The 15,447-nt window shown below is 34.2% G+C and overlaps 1 protein-coding gene across 3 annotated transcripts in view; it reads right to left on the bottom strand.

Moving 5' to 3' along the window:
* LOC111059872 overlaps positions 1-15,447 on the bottom strand; it is a 345,846-nt gene that overhangs the window by 156,702 nt on the left and 173,697 nt on the right. For all 3 annotated transcript variants that reach the window (XM_039435380.1, XM_039435379.1, XM_039435378.1), the window contains one exon: positions 683-740. The gene's annotated coding sequence lies outside the window, so the exon portion shown is untranslated. The remainder of the gene's footprint in view (positions 1-682; positions 741-15,447) is intronic.

Here is a 15,447-nt window from a genome sequence, read left to right as displayed (position 1 = left end):
GTTGGATGAGAATATTAGTATGAACTTCACTCCGATACTGTAATTAATGATCTTGTCCCCTTATAATCTACGATTTCGTTTGATATCCAACTAATTCGCATAAGATTTGAGATTGAGATTTTTTCCCGTGAAGACCTGACAATACTTGCAAGTTTTAAGTGCAGTCATTATGAACATGTACGGTATCATACTAGCAACATAGAATATTCTCACAATTCATGTGTTGGTAAGTCCTACACATTGAATAATGATAATAATATTTGAATTGTTATAACGGTTATATTTTTATGTTATTGAAGATGTTTGTATATTGATTAACAATTATTCTTCATTAAGGTTCGTGGAATGAAAGTATATTCATCCACCGTGTTCTCTATGAAGACAAATTTGAATTTCATGTATGAAAATTAAAATTTTCAATTATTTAAAAATTATGCTAGAAGATGAATTTAATCATATATTGGCAGCACTTATGCTTTTTTGATCAAAGATCAAAGATCAACTCTTATGACTGAGTGATCAAACTCTCATAGTTTTCATACGAATTGTCAAATCTTCTAATTGCAAATACAAATATTGTAAAACACAAAACACAAATTAGCAACCACTTTTATATAAAATGCATGCATAATTCATAAAAATAAAAATCATCCATTTTTTGATTTCTATAATAATCCCTCACCTTCGTCGAAGATAAATGCAGTCCCATATATATAACTCAGAATTTCTCCATACTCCTTCTGCAAGCAGAAAATACGTTAAAATTATATATATTCAATATTTTTCATTGCGTTTAAAAACAAATTCTAGCTAGAACTATGTTTAATTTTTGAAAATTATGATTGGATTTCAAAACGAAGTTTTTCATGAAATTCTTATTCAAAATAATGCATTTAATGATGCACGTCATCAATTGATAGAAAATAGGAAAACAATTATAAGGAATAATAGCAACAATGTATTGTTTTTTGGACATTTGGATATCTTGTTATAATTGTATCACTGTTGAAAGCTACTTTGTATCAGAGAAATATCAACATCGAAATCAGTACCGTAATATATTATTAAAATCTTAGGAAATATGAACAAATGGAGAACATTGAAAACCTACTTTTCTTCTTGTTTCACTTTTGTTTCTTGTTTTCTTTTTTTCATTCCTCTACATTCTCCAAATTCATAGGTACTGCACTTCTCTATCCTATCATATTTTTCACCACAATCACCATCATCTTCTTCTTTTCGTCCTCTTGTTTCACTTTCCTGTTTCGTTTTTGCCTTCTTCTTCTCCATATATTAGAATAGAATAGAATAAACTAATTAATTATTATTAAAAATATTATTTTCTATCATCATCATCATCATCTTCCTTTTCTTGTTCTCCTCACACTTTTCCATTTTCCCTTCCTGTGTCCATCTTCCTCTTTTTCATCCCCTCCTCCTCATCGACTTCTTCCAAAACTTTTCTCTCGTCCATTGTTGTTTTATTGAAGAAGAAGAATTCTCAATTCAGTAATGAGACATGCTCTGTTGTTGCAAACTTGAAAGGCGGTAATGGATAAAATATTCACAGGATGTACACTGAAATATGACTATACTCAGATGAAGTGTATTGCCCCTTTTATAGCCTATCGTATTTCATGCTTTCAATGACAATATGAAGTATCAAATAGATATCTGTAGATGGACGCATATACGTTCTAAAAGTAATATACATATCAAGTAGGGGGTCACGTCAGTTGTGTTGCAATATTATGTTTATGTACTACAAATTGGCTTCCAACATGAGGGGTGAGAACGAAAATAAATAACTAAAAGTTAGTGATGTGATAGAATACTTTATGATACGGCTTCTTGAATTTACATGCAATGCAAGTAAATAATAAATATCTGATATTAACACTTTATAGGAACATGCAGAAGTGGATGTGTACGACTCTAAGAAGAGATGTGAGTCGATTTGAATGGAATGTTGATTTGAAATTTAATCCTCTTTTCAGGAGATTATCAGTCTTATCTTGGAAATATATGATAAATGAAATCAATAACTATGCATTACATCAGCAAACAATATTGTGATAAAACTACTAGTAGTATCCAAGAAACTTAGCGGCTTGAATGCTCACCTAGCTAAAGTTTGTTTTCATGTATATGAGATTTATCATGAAGGATGGGTGAAAAGTCCGAGAACGGCTTAATATCTCATACACAAAGGTAATTGGACGGTGTTTGTGATTGGGGATCCTACTCAAATTAAAAAATCTGGTGTGGCGCACTCACACAACTTTCCTTGCCGTTATGAAAATTGATCACCTGACGCTAGTATACACGCGCATCTCAAGTCTACTATTCAAAAATCTGCCAGCTGGTGACAGGACAATAAAGCTGGATACACACGAGATCTGCTATCTCTTCATAGTGAATGATTTAATAGAATCAACAGTTGCAATTGAATATTCACATTCTCTCAAATTTCAAGCTTATTTTCAATTTTAGGAGACAATGTTTCTGAACATTAATTGTAGAGATTCCCATGCTCAATCTTTTCCACTTGGAATTTTTTGTTTGAATTGTATCTGAAGCCTGATAATTGGGAATCTTTAATCAAACTTTGCATTGATGGGGCGGAGCTCCTGGAATTTTCATAGATATGGGACTTGTGTCAGTTAATAGAGCTTATCAATGACTATTTAAACTATAAATTTCATCAATATCGTGGGAGACGTTTTTGAGAAAATCGCGAAAAATCCTGTTTTTGACATTTTCGCCATTTTATCCGCCATCTTGAATTGCATTAGATCGAAATTGCTCGTGTCGGATCCTTATAGTGTAAGGACCTTAAGTTCCAAATTTCAAGTCATTCCGTCAATTGGGAGATGAGATATTGTGTACACAGACGCACATACACTCATACACACACACTACACACACAATACTTTCCTTACCTATGGTAATAGGGCGAGGAAAGTAAAATACTACTTTTATGACTTTAAAAATCTGGTTCCACCATTTTGAATGCAACTCTATTTTTTTAATAGATAGTCACGCGATACATGATTTCGATACGGAATTTCAAGAAAAAATAAATGGCGAAAACCGCATATCGATATCTCAAACCGTTTCGAATATGAACAACTCTCTTCATAAGGTCAATAACTTTTTTCCAACATTTTCCAGTTTTTCAATGATAGGGGACTGATAAATTATTCGTATAGGTCTTCTAAGGAACCATTATCTACAGTTGGTACCAAACAACTACACTTGAACTCCGAACTACCGTATTAAGCACGTGTGACCTGTTTATTACAGCTGGTAACTTGAGATGTTGAATCATATTATCACAATATGATCTAGAATCATGATCATCTTTCCGTTCTTCGGTAGCCGCTTGGCCGGCAAGTACGAAAACATAGGTCTGTAGAATGGATTCATAAATAATAATAATTATTATTATCCCCCCTATTAAAATTTCTGGTCAGAAACCTTCCCTAATATTGACACAACAATTTCCCAAAGTTTCATGCCATTCTGTCGTGTAGTCTCTAAGTCTAAAGGGAACAAACAAACAAACACTCATACAGACATTCATTTTTATATGGACAAAGTGTAAGATCATAATTACCATTGGCATTGTGATAAATTCTTTCTCCAATAAATTTGAATCAATAATGAATAATTACAATTTTATTAAGATAAAAAACTATGTTCCGAACTGTGAAAATTTAGCACACATTGCTTTCAGGAACTCATTGCTTTCAGATACTGGAGTCCATACTTGTCTTCGGAATCAATTACTATGCAAAATATGATATTTCAATTACTCCATATTATTCGCCATCAAGCACACCAATAAAAACAGTTTTATCGAGGATATAGTTTGCCTTTAAAGGAAGTTATCCAATCACGGTTATATTTATGTGTGCATCAAAACAAGGCTGGTAGTTGGTAGCCCTGGTGATTTCAGCACTATAACTGCACTGCCGGCTTGATTGTAATCTTCGATGCAATTAATTGCTACATGTGTTGTATTATAGGGGCGGCAGTAACACAGGCCTACTTGGTGTGAACGAGCAGGCCTCACTACACTGGTCTAGCAATTTTATGATATCGGATTATTATCAGATAATCAATCATGTTTGCTTGCATCATGAAGAAGAAGAAGAAGAAGAAGAAGAAGAAGAAGAAGAAGAAGAAGAAGAAGAAGAAGAAGAAGAAGAAGAAGAAGAAGAAGAAGAAGAAGAAGAAGAAAAAGAACAAGAAGAAGAAGGAGGAGAAGAAGAAGGAGAAGAAGAAGACAGAGAAGAAGAAGACTGTTGAGGATAAAGGATAAAGAAGGTAAGGAAATTACACAAATTAAAAAATATGAACTTATGACAGGTGATAGAAGAATGACTTGACAAAAAAATAGGGAAGTGGGAGGTGAACTGAATAGTGAAGATCAAGTTCGAAGAAGCAAGAAAATATGAAAGGATCAAATATTTGCAGAGGTAGAGAAGATGATTGGTATGAAGATAATGAAAACAGCTCTCTCGTCGAAAACACTCACTCTCTCTCACTCTCACTCTCTCTCCCCCACTCCCTTCATTATCTAATAACTTGTGCAATTTTTCAATGTGATTAACAGGCTACTAATTTGCAGTCAGTAATGGCGGCAGATTGGCGCCAAATTTGAATCTGAATCACCACCAATCGATAAGAGTTCTATTAATAATAATCAATATAGTTAGCAATATAATAATTGAATGGTTGCTGCCTGTAATCTACCTCCACTCATGTATTGAATACATAAACGATATACGACCCATGTATTCTTACATATTCTTACAGATCAGTGATTTTGTACCGGAATAATAATGTATCATAAGACCACCTCCCAATTTAAAAAGAATATCGGGACACCGAGCTTTGCTCCGGAGTACAAAAGCATAGAAGCATAAAAGCATAGTTAATATTATCATTTATAGATACACAGAACACAATTCTTTCAATTGAGACAGGCACAGCCCAAAACTGTTTCTTCCCCAAATTTTTATGTATACACTATAAATACGTTAGTCCAAAAAGTAGGTTATATTCCAAACATCATCATCATCATCATCCATCATGGACTAGGCTTGTAAAGCCTGTTCCGGTGTCCACCGCTTCCTCGGTCTTCCGACGTTTCTTTTCCCATCCAACTGCAACTTCCAAGCTTGTAGTGGAAGACGAGTTGGTGGCATACGGCGCAGGTGATTTGTCCATTTTAATCTGTATTTTTTAATGATTGCTGTTAGTGGTTGCACATTGCACTCACTTCATTACTTATGTGGTCTCGTCTCCAGTATCCTTGAATGCTGCGCAGAAACCTCATCTCTGATGCCTGAATTCGTGAGTCATAATTCTTGGTCTTTGTCCATACCTCACTACCGTATTTCATTAAAGGGATGGCCATTGTCCTATAGAACTTAATCTCAGTCTCTTTTCTGGCCTTAACCTTTAATGTTCGGTGAATGACTCTACAAATTAGTTAAACTTTCCTATTTTCTGAGGTATATCACATTCTCTGTCATACACTTTTCATTCATCTTCCATACACTTTTGAATTCCAATTTTCAGTCCAAACATTAGAAAATAGGAAAGTTCGAATTTAGATTTTTCACAAACCAAATTTAATGACAAAATAACAGTCACTTAAAACTGTAAAAAAATGATTAACTTAGAAAATTATGATATACTCTAATTTAGAATGATATCATGTCACTTCAAGAAATCAGATTATTTTGTTCAAGTCTATTAAATTTCTAGATAATATTTCTCGTGAGATACGGTGAGCTGATTGATTATACAGCTGATCTCCCACACAGGCATCTTCTGTTATCGCCATACGACGAAATTATCATCTGTTTTTCCAAAGATGAATAATTAATATCCTTTTCATGTCCTTCAGCGAGTTTTCCCAGAGATGAAACATAGTGCAATCGAATTTTTATATCATAAACCTACTATGTTCCAAATTTCCTGAAAATCTTTAGAGACGTTTTCGAGACTCGTTGAACATAAATAACCAGATAACCAGATATATAAATATAAAAATATAAACAGATTTACAGAAATTGCTCGCTTAATATAATACAGGGATTAAAACAGGGAACATTGAACCATGGTTGTTTACCGCTTGACGATCATCTGGAAGGTGGTTGTTCTCAAAAATACTTGAATTCATACACCTTTGAATAAATCCGGGTTTCTGATTGGTTGAATTAATTAGAAATTGCTTTCGTCACGATGACGTTTTCAAATAAAGAAAGTAGTTCTCAGATACAGTGATTCAAAATCAGCTATTTAAATAAATTCAAAACAGTGGTATTTTTCAATACAGATAAAAGTCGAACCTTTTATTACTAAAACATACTGACTGTATGGGGCTAGCTTCTCCCTTATCAGATAGCACATTCGATATCACAGAAATTGCTCGCTTAATATAATGGGATAATATTCAAAGTTAATCATTATTTTACAGTTTTAAGTGATTAATGAGTGTTATTTTGTTATTCAATTTGGTTTGTAAACAATCTTAATTGGAACTTTTCTGTTTTCAAGTGTTTGGACTGGAAATTGGACCTGAATTCAAGTGTGTGGAACATAACCTACTTTTTGGACTAATTAAAGTGTATAAATCGAAATTTGGGGAAGAAAGAGTTTTGGGCTGTGCCTGTTAGTCCTTCCCAAATCATTTCGAATAATTGTGTTCTGTTTATCAATAAATAGAATAACGAGCGAAGTTCAGTGCCTCGATATAATCTATAAAAGCTCAATGACACTAATTCATTCACTCACTTCACGGAGTGAAGAACACTTAGAACACTCATTGTTATGTATTCTGTGCTCACTCATTCATAATCAACATAACTAAAAATCGAATGAACAAAATACGTTCGAATTTGGTTTGCATGTTCAGTTGGTTCATAATATGAGGTGTGAAAATGTTGAATTCGAAAGGTTTTGGATAAACTTCAAAGTTCCACCCAAAATCGGCGGTTTTTGAGCGTTTTTCCAGCGTTTTCTCAGATTTTTGTAATGTTTTTCAGATTAAATGTTCAACTTTGGTACAGAAGTTCAGCTAGAGTCTAGAAATTTTGTCTTGAGAGGACTTGAAAATTACGCCATAGATACGCCCAAGATAGGCAGTTTGACAGCGTTTTCCTAGAGTTTTTCTAAATTTTCTGAGATTTTTTAAGAACTAATTGAGAGAGAATGTTAAAATTCTTTACATAGGTTCAGCCAAGGTGTACCTAGAAGGCTTCAACATTTCGCCAGCGATACGACCAAAATCGGCGCTTTCTACTTTCTAGCGTTTTTCAGCGTGGTCAACTGCTGATTGAATCGAGCCTGGAAATTTGTATTTGACGGGAGGAAGCAAGCTCAAATGAAGAATGCAGGCGAGCAAAGTAAGTCTTCTGTGGATGATTCAGCCGGCGGTCCAGGGGGCTGGAAGACGGATGAGGCGAGCGAAGCGAGCCTACCTGCTATATTCATAACATTCTCAATGATACCAGCATATTGCAATTGAAAAGTAGAAAGCTGACCAATAATCTACCATTTCACCTTGAAAAGATCATTGTAAGGGACGGCGAAAATAGATAAGGTGATCCATTCCAAACAGTGTGCATCGTCATGCACATGCGTATTTGACGTTCTTGTTTGAGATTTTTTTCTGTGTCTATTATCTGAAATTATAACAAAATTTCCAATAATACGAGTGAAAACCAGCTTACTGCCATTCAAAAGCGAAAATCTAACCATCTGACCTATCCTTTTGCTCTGGTGAAATATATCATTGAATCCATATTGGTCACTCCGAACAAATTGGATAGGAATAGGGCTCACAGTTACGTAGGCCTATATGCGGTGATAAACATTACGACTATACGATATATTTACAATATAGAAGAGTTCCAGCATAAAGATTATAGTTAATTTGTGAGATAAGGCCTACACTATCTAAGTGCTATCAATTTTATTTGAAAGTAAACTGTATATTTTACCTCTTATCCGGTTACCTGGTTACATGTGAGTTAAGTAAGAGATGGCACACCTGATGCATGCCTAATTAGGAGAGGAAGAAGATGTAGGGAGAGAAAAAGTGAAAAAGGAGAAACAGTACAAGGGAAAGGAGAAGGAAAAAGAATGATCTGTAGAATGTGGAGACAAAAAAAAACTACATTAAAGTAACTATATTGATATAAAGTATTTATTATGACACTTTTTAAACTCTATTTGTTTATGTATCTTATTTATTTACAATACAAATCACAGTAATGTAATAAAATTGGTAGATAAAATAATAAGGTAGTCCATGTGCTATTTCTCTTCCAAATTTATAGGTGACAAAGTCCAAGATAAGGTTAGAATTTCACGTGTACAATTTAGTCCAAAATAAACATGAAAACTATCAATTATTAATTTAGATGGCTTGAATGTATTTATTGATTGGAAATATTCCACTCAATTACCTCTTGTAACGAAAAATATTGAGTTATTTAAGAAACATAAACTTGTAAACACTGAAGCTCTACTAACCTATTTGAAATTATGCTCAAGGGGATAAAATATTGAATGAATGTATATCGAAAGCGAAAGATATGCAGAGAAAGATATAGAGTCTGCGAGAGAGAAAAGAGAATGTGAGTCTTTGGGGAGGAGAAAAATCAATCATTTTTCCTGATAGGATAAGTAGAATTCTCTCCGAATCGTTGCTGATGTTTTACTAGGAAAAAGAATGGTAGAAAATGAAGGAAATTGATAATGAGCTAATAAATAAACAAACAACTGATAAAGAGCTCAAGAAAGTAGCCCCGACCAGGTGAGTACATTCTTAGAAAAATGATCAAATCCAGACAGGTGACCACCAGCAGAGGTGAAAAAGACAGGAAGATTACATGAAAGAGAAAAGTGTAAAAAAGAGACAAAGTTGCAAGATGAAGAAAAGGAAGATGAGAAAGAAAAGGAGTGGTAAAAAAGGGGCTGTAGAAGTTGGTAAGAAATAAAGGAGAAGAGGGAAGATAAGTATGAGAGGGAGAGAAATAGAGAGTAAAAAGTTGGAATAAAGAAAAAGAGAGAGATGACTGGGAAAAAATGTCGATGGAGAACAGATCTGAAATTGGATAAAGATATAAGAAAGGTAAAGGATGCTGAGGATAAGAAATAGTGAGAAGTGTATGACAAGAGGTGATATAGGAGGGTGAAGAAGAACAGGAGATTAAATAATGGAAGAAAATGAGAAGATAGAAGAGTAAGAGAGAGAGGAAGAGTATGAGAATTGAAGAGATTTGAGAAAGAATCAAGAACGGGATGAGTAGAGGAGAATACGAAAGAAATATTGGAATAGTGAACAGTAATAAAGAGCCGAAAACTAAGTTTAGGAAAGGTTAGAATGGGAAATAGAATGAGCAGTTGAGAAGAATTGAATGATAGGATGAGGAAATCGAAAGAACACCACTCCCCCTCCCCATCCCTACCCATCCTGCTATCATCGAAAACGTTTGAAACCTGATCTGCTCTCACTTCAAATCATTCAATTGATTGAAAAAAAACTGGCTTCAAAATAAATCAATCCGATTCAGTCGTATTTTATAGATTATTATCACTCTGCTATCTTATCACTTACAAAGTAGAGGCGAGGAATTCCAGTTATTTCAATCAGTCTAATTAAAACGTTTCTTTTAAGAAGTACACCTAATTTACATCCAAATCGTCCCATGTAACACGTCTATCCTACTCTTTTTCATCTACTTTCCTCTTCTAACTCCTATCCCTTCTATAACTTCCATCTCTTGCTTGTAGAATTTCAACACTTTCCCCTCTACCTCACTTTAATAGGATTCTTTTAATTTGACACACATTCAAAACGTTTCCAAGTTTTTTTTCCGACTTCGTGAGGTTAATTCCTAATCAGTTCTATCGGTTAACTTCATTTAATACTATTCTTAGTATCTTCATTTTATTCTCTCCTACTCATTCCTTTCAACTGATTATTCTTCTTGGGTGTTTCTTTTTACTCCTACCATACTTTCTTCAAACTCATACTATTTTTTCTTCTTCCCCTTATTCATCATCATCATTATCTTCCTCTTCTTTCTTCTTCGTTTTCTTCCAATTTATCTTCTCCCTCTTCTTCTTTTTCTTTTCCTTCTTCTTCTTCTTCTTCTTCTTCTCCTCCTTCTTCCTCTTCTTCTTCTTCTTCCTTTCCTCCTTCTTCTGCCTCCTCCCCCACCATCTTCTTCTTTTTTTTTCTTCCTCTTTTCCATTCTTTTTTTTCTTCTCCTTTTTATCTCCTGCTTTTTCTCTTCTTCTTCTTCTTCTTCTTCTTCTTCTTCTTCTTCATTCATTCATTCTTTTTCTTCTTCCAAAACGCCATATTCTACCACCTCCTCGTCTTTTCCTCTTGTGCAGTTTGTCTTCCATCATGAACAGCTCGATTGTTTCAGTATTACGCGTATTTTCTAGATTATCCCTCATGAGAGTACTCCTCTATTCACAAGAAGTAAATTTACTGACGTAATTTTCAAAACTTTTCTGCAATGGTTCTCAAGCCTGTTAAACATGAATGATTTCAAATCAGCTAAGATTCACTTCGATGTCAACATTGCTTGAATAGGGAATTATAGATTTCATTTATTATGTATCTGAAAATGATAGCAATGTACTGATCTCAAATTCAAATCGATTTCGCTGCACTAATCTATATGACAAGTCATGATGGTGATGAGTAATCGTTCCTCTTCATCTCCCGAAAACTGATGTCAATAAAGAAAAATTTCCAGTAATTTTCCAATTCATCCATTTTCTTGGATATGCCCAGTGAGTATAGAATGTAATGAATGTGTTGTGGATATGCCACACTAGCTTTCCCAAGCGCAAACGCAGCTTGTTTTCACGCCGCTTTTACTCCAACGAAAAAGCAACATTCAATTCAATTTTTGTATGCTAACCGAGCATCTTTTCACGCTGAAACAGGTGCGTCATCAAGTTCACCTGCCAAGTCTACTTTTGGACTTGCTTTCATCTCGAATATTATGACTTGTCATACTTGTCTTATATTCCATAACTGGAGTCTCCAAGACGTAATTAGAAAACAACTACATTTGAAAATCTTAATCTGAATCATAAAGTATATTTTCACTAAAATAATGATAATGCATGAATTTGACCTCGCTCACCATACTTCACCATTTAATGGCTGGTATTATCTCACAGACTGTTTTCTCACTGTTCTGACAATATTTTTATGACCCAGACACACAGAGAGCGATCTGAAATCCTAAAGGTACCTTTATCTTATCTTAGGTATACGTAGATACGACCGCATATCAAAAAAATCTGGTGTGGTACACTCACACAACTTTCCTTGCTCATTGAACTGTGAGCCTCATTCTTAAACGAGAGTAATTTAGGGGAATAACATAATAACGATTGGCGGCAACATATTTGAAACTACTGTATATATGTGTAGCCTATATATAATTGTTTTAAGAGTACTTTTTCTTTGTGTAAATTGTGAAATTCGATGTTTTTTTAAAGTCGTCAAAACAGCTGTTCTACAGATGAAATATCTCGACTGGGTTTTTTCATAAACTGCTCTACCTACCTACCTACCTCATGCACGAGAAGGAGGTTACAAAGTCCATTTCTCTAGGATGGGGTGGACCCACCATTAGTTTTCCGGAGTGAATAATCCAATAGTCAGCTGATTGATTTTGAATAACTCTATAGCCCGATTAATACTGTCTTAATCTATATAGTGATATCGGAGTGTGGAGGAAACTCCTTTTCCTTCCTTGTTATCATTAAAATGCCACATTTCAAAAAACTTTGTGTATACATCGACGCGCAGTTAAAAAATGAATTTATTCCTGCCAAATATCATAGAATTATAAGAACGCGTTTGGCCGTGAATGCGTTACATACAAACAGACTAAAGAAAATCAGAGTTAAAACATGTACCTCACAGCGTTCGGTCAATTACCGTTTGTTGGTATAGATGAATACCTACAGGGTTAAACATAGCTTTTTTTGAGACCTGGCCCTTATAATGTAGTCGCGTACATTTACAAAAACATTTCTTCTTAGATGAGTCCTCCTATTTATTTATTTATTCTTCAAGGGCAACTCTTCACGAGTATTTTAAGCCAAGGTGATAGTGATGTGGGGATGAATGACAATGCCACACAAACGCTTCCGTTGATGAATGAATGAGAGATGATAAAATGAAATCTGAGAATGTGCACCCAGCCGACACGACACAAAATTATAATGAAATAATAGAACCCAAATCACCTGACAAATCCAAAGTACCGTAAGAACCACTTGCTACACACTATTGGCTGAGAATCAACTGTTGATGAGCATTCACCAATCTGAGAACATTTTGGGTGTCGTGCCGATAAAATTTGACCGACAGTCGGTGAGAACGGCTAAAAACAGTCTAGGAACAGGCTAAAACGGCTAAGGCAGACGGTAAAGTATGAGAACGGTCATATGCACATGAAAACACGCTCTTTTGGCCATGCTCACAAACTGCGTGAAAACAAGCTGCAAGCTGCTTCGAGCGTGAATAGAAAGAAGCCCATGTGGTCATCTGATTTTGCCCTTATGGCCATCTCATTTCCAAATGGTTAGCTAGAAACTAAAAATATTCCACTAATGATTTTTGCGTTGTTTTTCCTCAATGAATGAATCCATTGGCGCCAGCCAAAGAATAAAATAAAACAAAGTGAAACACATGATTGAAATGACGTTCACCAACAGCAGAGCAGATATCTGTGGAGCCTTGCATTATTATTCTATTTACCTTAGCATGGCAAATTATTCAGAACCTGAATGTGACCAACAAAAACAAAACGATACCAGGACACGACCAAAGAGAAGTAACTGATAAAAAGAGCAGCAATTCCGATTTCAAATTAATTATCGACGTGTTGGATAAATCTAATTTATTTAAAACAACGTACTGGAATATACCGACGTCGTACAATATACATAGCTATATGAGTTCATTCTGTTTCCATTAAGGTATGCAAATGATTCCGAATGACAATTCACTCGTAGCCTATATATTATATTTAGACGACCAACCGCCTCAAGGAATACCATTAGGGTATAACAAATTGGTTGACGTTGTATGATTTATATGATTCAATTAAACTAATGAAAGTCGGTAGGAAATATGAGAACGGCTATAGTTATTATAACTATTTCAATACGTACTTAAATTCTTTCCTATTCAATATCTTGTTTCACATAGATTCATATGCACTATAATTATTATATCATCAATGCCATAACTCATTGATATTTTTTCATCTCCAAAACATTACCATAAATGTTTGTTGCCATTTTTATCTGGGTTGAAATCAATAATCTATATTGAAGAGTCTATTTTGAATGAGACACGACATCTTGATAGCCTTGAAAGGTTGGAGATTTCATAGGAAGTATAAATTATAATAAAAGCGTTTTTCTGGTTTCGGGAGTCATATAAAAACTTAACCAATGAACAGATCATATTTTTATAGTTGTTATTGATGAAATTCTCTGATATGAGATTAATTGTCACTTATACAGTATGTATGGAATATTCTATAGAGCCTTGAAGTCAACTGTGTTGATGATGTCACAAATGACTAGGATTGGGTGACAATATGTATTTATTTATTCATTGATAGATACAGACTATCATTCTCAACTACGAGTGATTGGGGAAGGAACAACAGGCTTAAAGCCCAAAACTGTTCCTTTCCCAAATTTAGATAGAAATTGTCCAAAAATAGGTTATGTTTACCCTTCATGACTTTGTCAATAATATCAATAATTATTATTATTATAGGATAATATTGTTATACAGATAACATATTATTGTTATTAATATTGTTAATAATACTTAATATTTTTACTTAAGCCGTGTCTACACTGAACAGATGTACGACAAACATGTTTGTTGAAACAGTTTGGGCAAATTTTATTATGTTTGACAAACAATGTTTGTCCGTGGCCAGTGTGGACGCGTCACCAAACAACATATTTGTAAGTGGGAAGAACAGGGTTTATGCTTTATAGCTGTTCTACAGCTGTCAACACTGAAAATGTTTGGAAAAACTAATTTTTTGTTTGACAAATAATGATTGTACAAACATTTTTAAATGTTTGACCCTGAGCTCATCAACATTCATGTTTGCCGAAGATGTATGTCGAACATTTGTTCAGTGCGGACACGGCTTTAAAGTTAACAATAAATTTTGCATCTGTAGTGTGTGGGCAGCTGAGAATCAGCTGCTCAATTGTGCACAAAATCATTGCAAAAAATAGAAATATAGACAAAAAAAGTTCATATTATGTACGGTACCATCTCAGTTTAAACGGAGATGAATCAGCTTATCGTTTAAACCCGGAATGACTGCAACACAAATGCGAGATCCGTGGTTTAGCGTTCAAAATTTCAAAAACATAATATTGTGTTAACCCTTATAAAAATAAAAATAGAGATAGAAATCATGGATAACTTGAAAGTTCTAATATTCAACTCTATTTGATTGCAAGACAACTGAAGAACTTTAAGGTGCTTACAGATTTACGCGCTACGACCACGAGCAATTCACCAATTTTCATCAGCTGATTATATCTGTATTTGTACAGAAACGGTAAGAAACAGATATAAAAATCTTAGCATCAGATAATTGAAAGTTAATTATTGCTCGTGTTCGCGGAGCGTAAATCTGTACACAGATTACGCCATCCCTATTTTGACTAGAGATTTTTATTGAATTTTAATCTTATCCTGCGAAAAAACCTACACACACAGGAATGTATTGAAACAATCCATATTAAAATGGACCTAATACTAGGGATACACAGGCAGTCATTAGTAGCCTATGGAAAAGTATTCTATTAATAAGGATTCAATAGTAATATCTGAATTACCTTCACTAACTCCATTATCTTCATTCACGAATCCACTCCAAGCGCAAGTTTTTAAAAAAGCCGACCATTTCAGTACTAGCTGAAGTTTCTAAAAGTATAACTTTGAAAAACTTATATTCAAACAAATCCTTCCACTTGTTACATTTGGAGACTGCTAACACAAATTAATATTTTTATGTTAATACCTCAATATTATGTAGATGACTGAGCATAAGCCACGTGGATTGCTCCAGGAACAGATATCAAGTAGGAACTTTGAGTAATTATACTGGCATGTTTTGCATCACCATAAAATATCACTTTAAATTTAATAACATAATCAACTATTTGTATGGTAGAGATAATTGTAATCATTACAGCAGCTCTACCATTTATCCAATGGCGTCTAGTGTTTATTTAACTAGAGAAACCAGCTCTGAATTGCCGCTTACATGTCCCAATCAACATTTAGGCCTTACTCACTAGTCATTATGATTTTCATAATTATTATAATAG

Source organism: Nilaparvata lugens, chromosome 9 (genome assembly GCF_014356525.2).
Source record: "Nilaparvata lugens isolate BPH chromosome 9, ASM1435652v1, whole genome shotgun sequence".
In the NCBI taxonomy this organism is placed as follows: Eukaryota; Metazoa; Arthropoda; class Insecta; order Hemiptera; family Delphacidae; genus Nilaparvata; species Nilaparvata lugens.
This window is presented reverse-complemented; position numbering and strand designations above follow the sequence as displayed.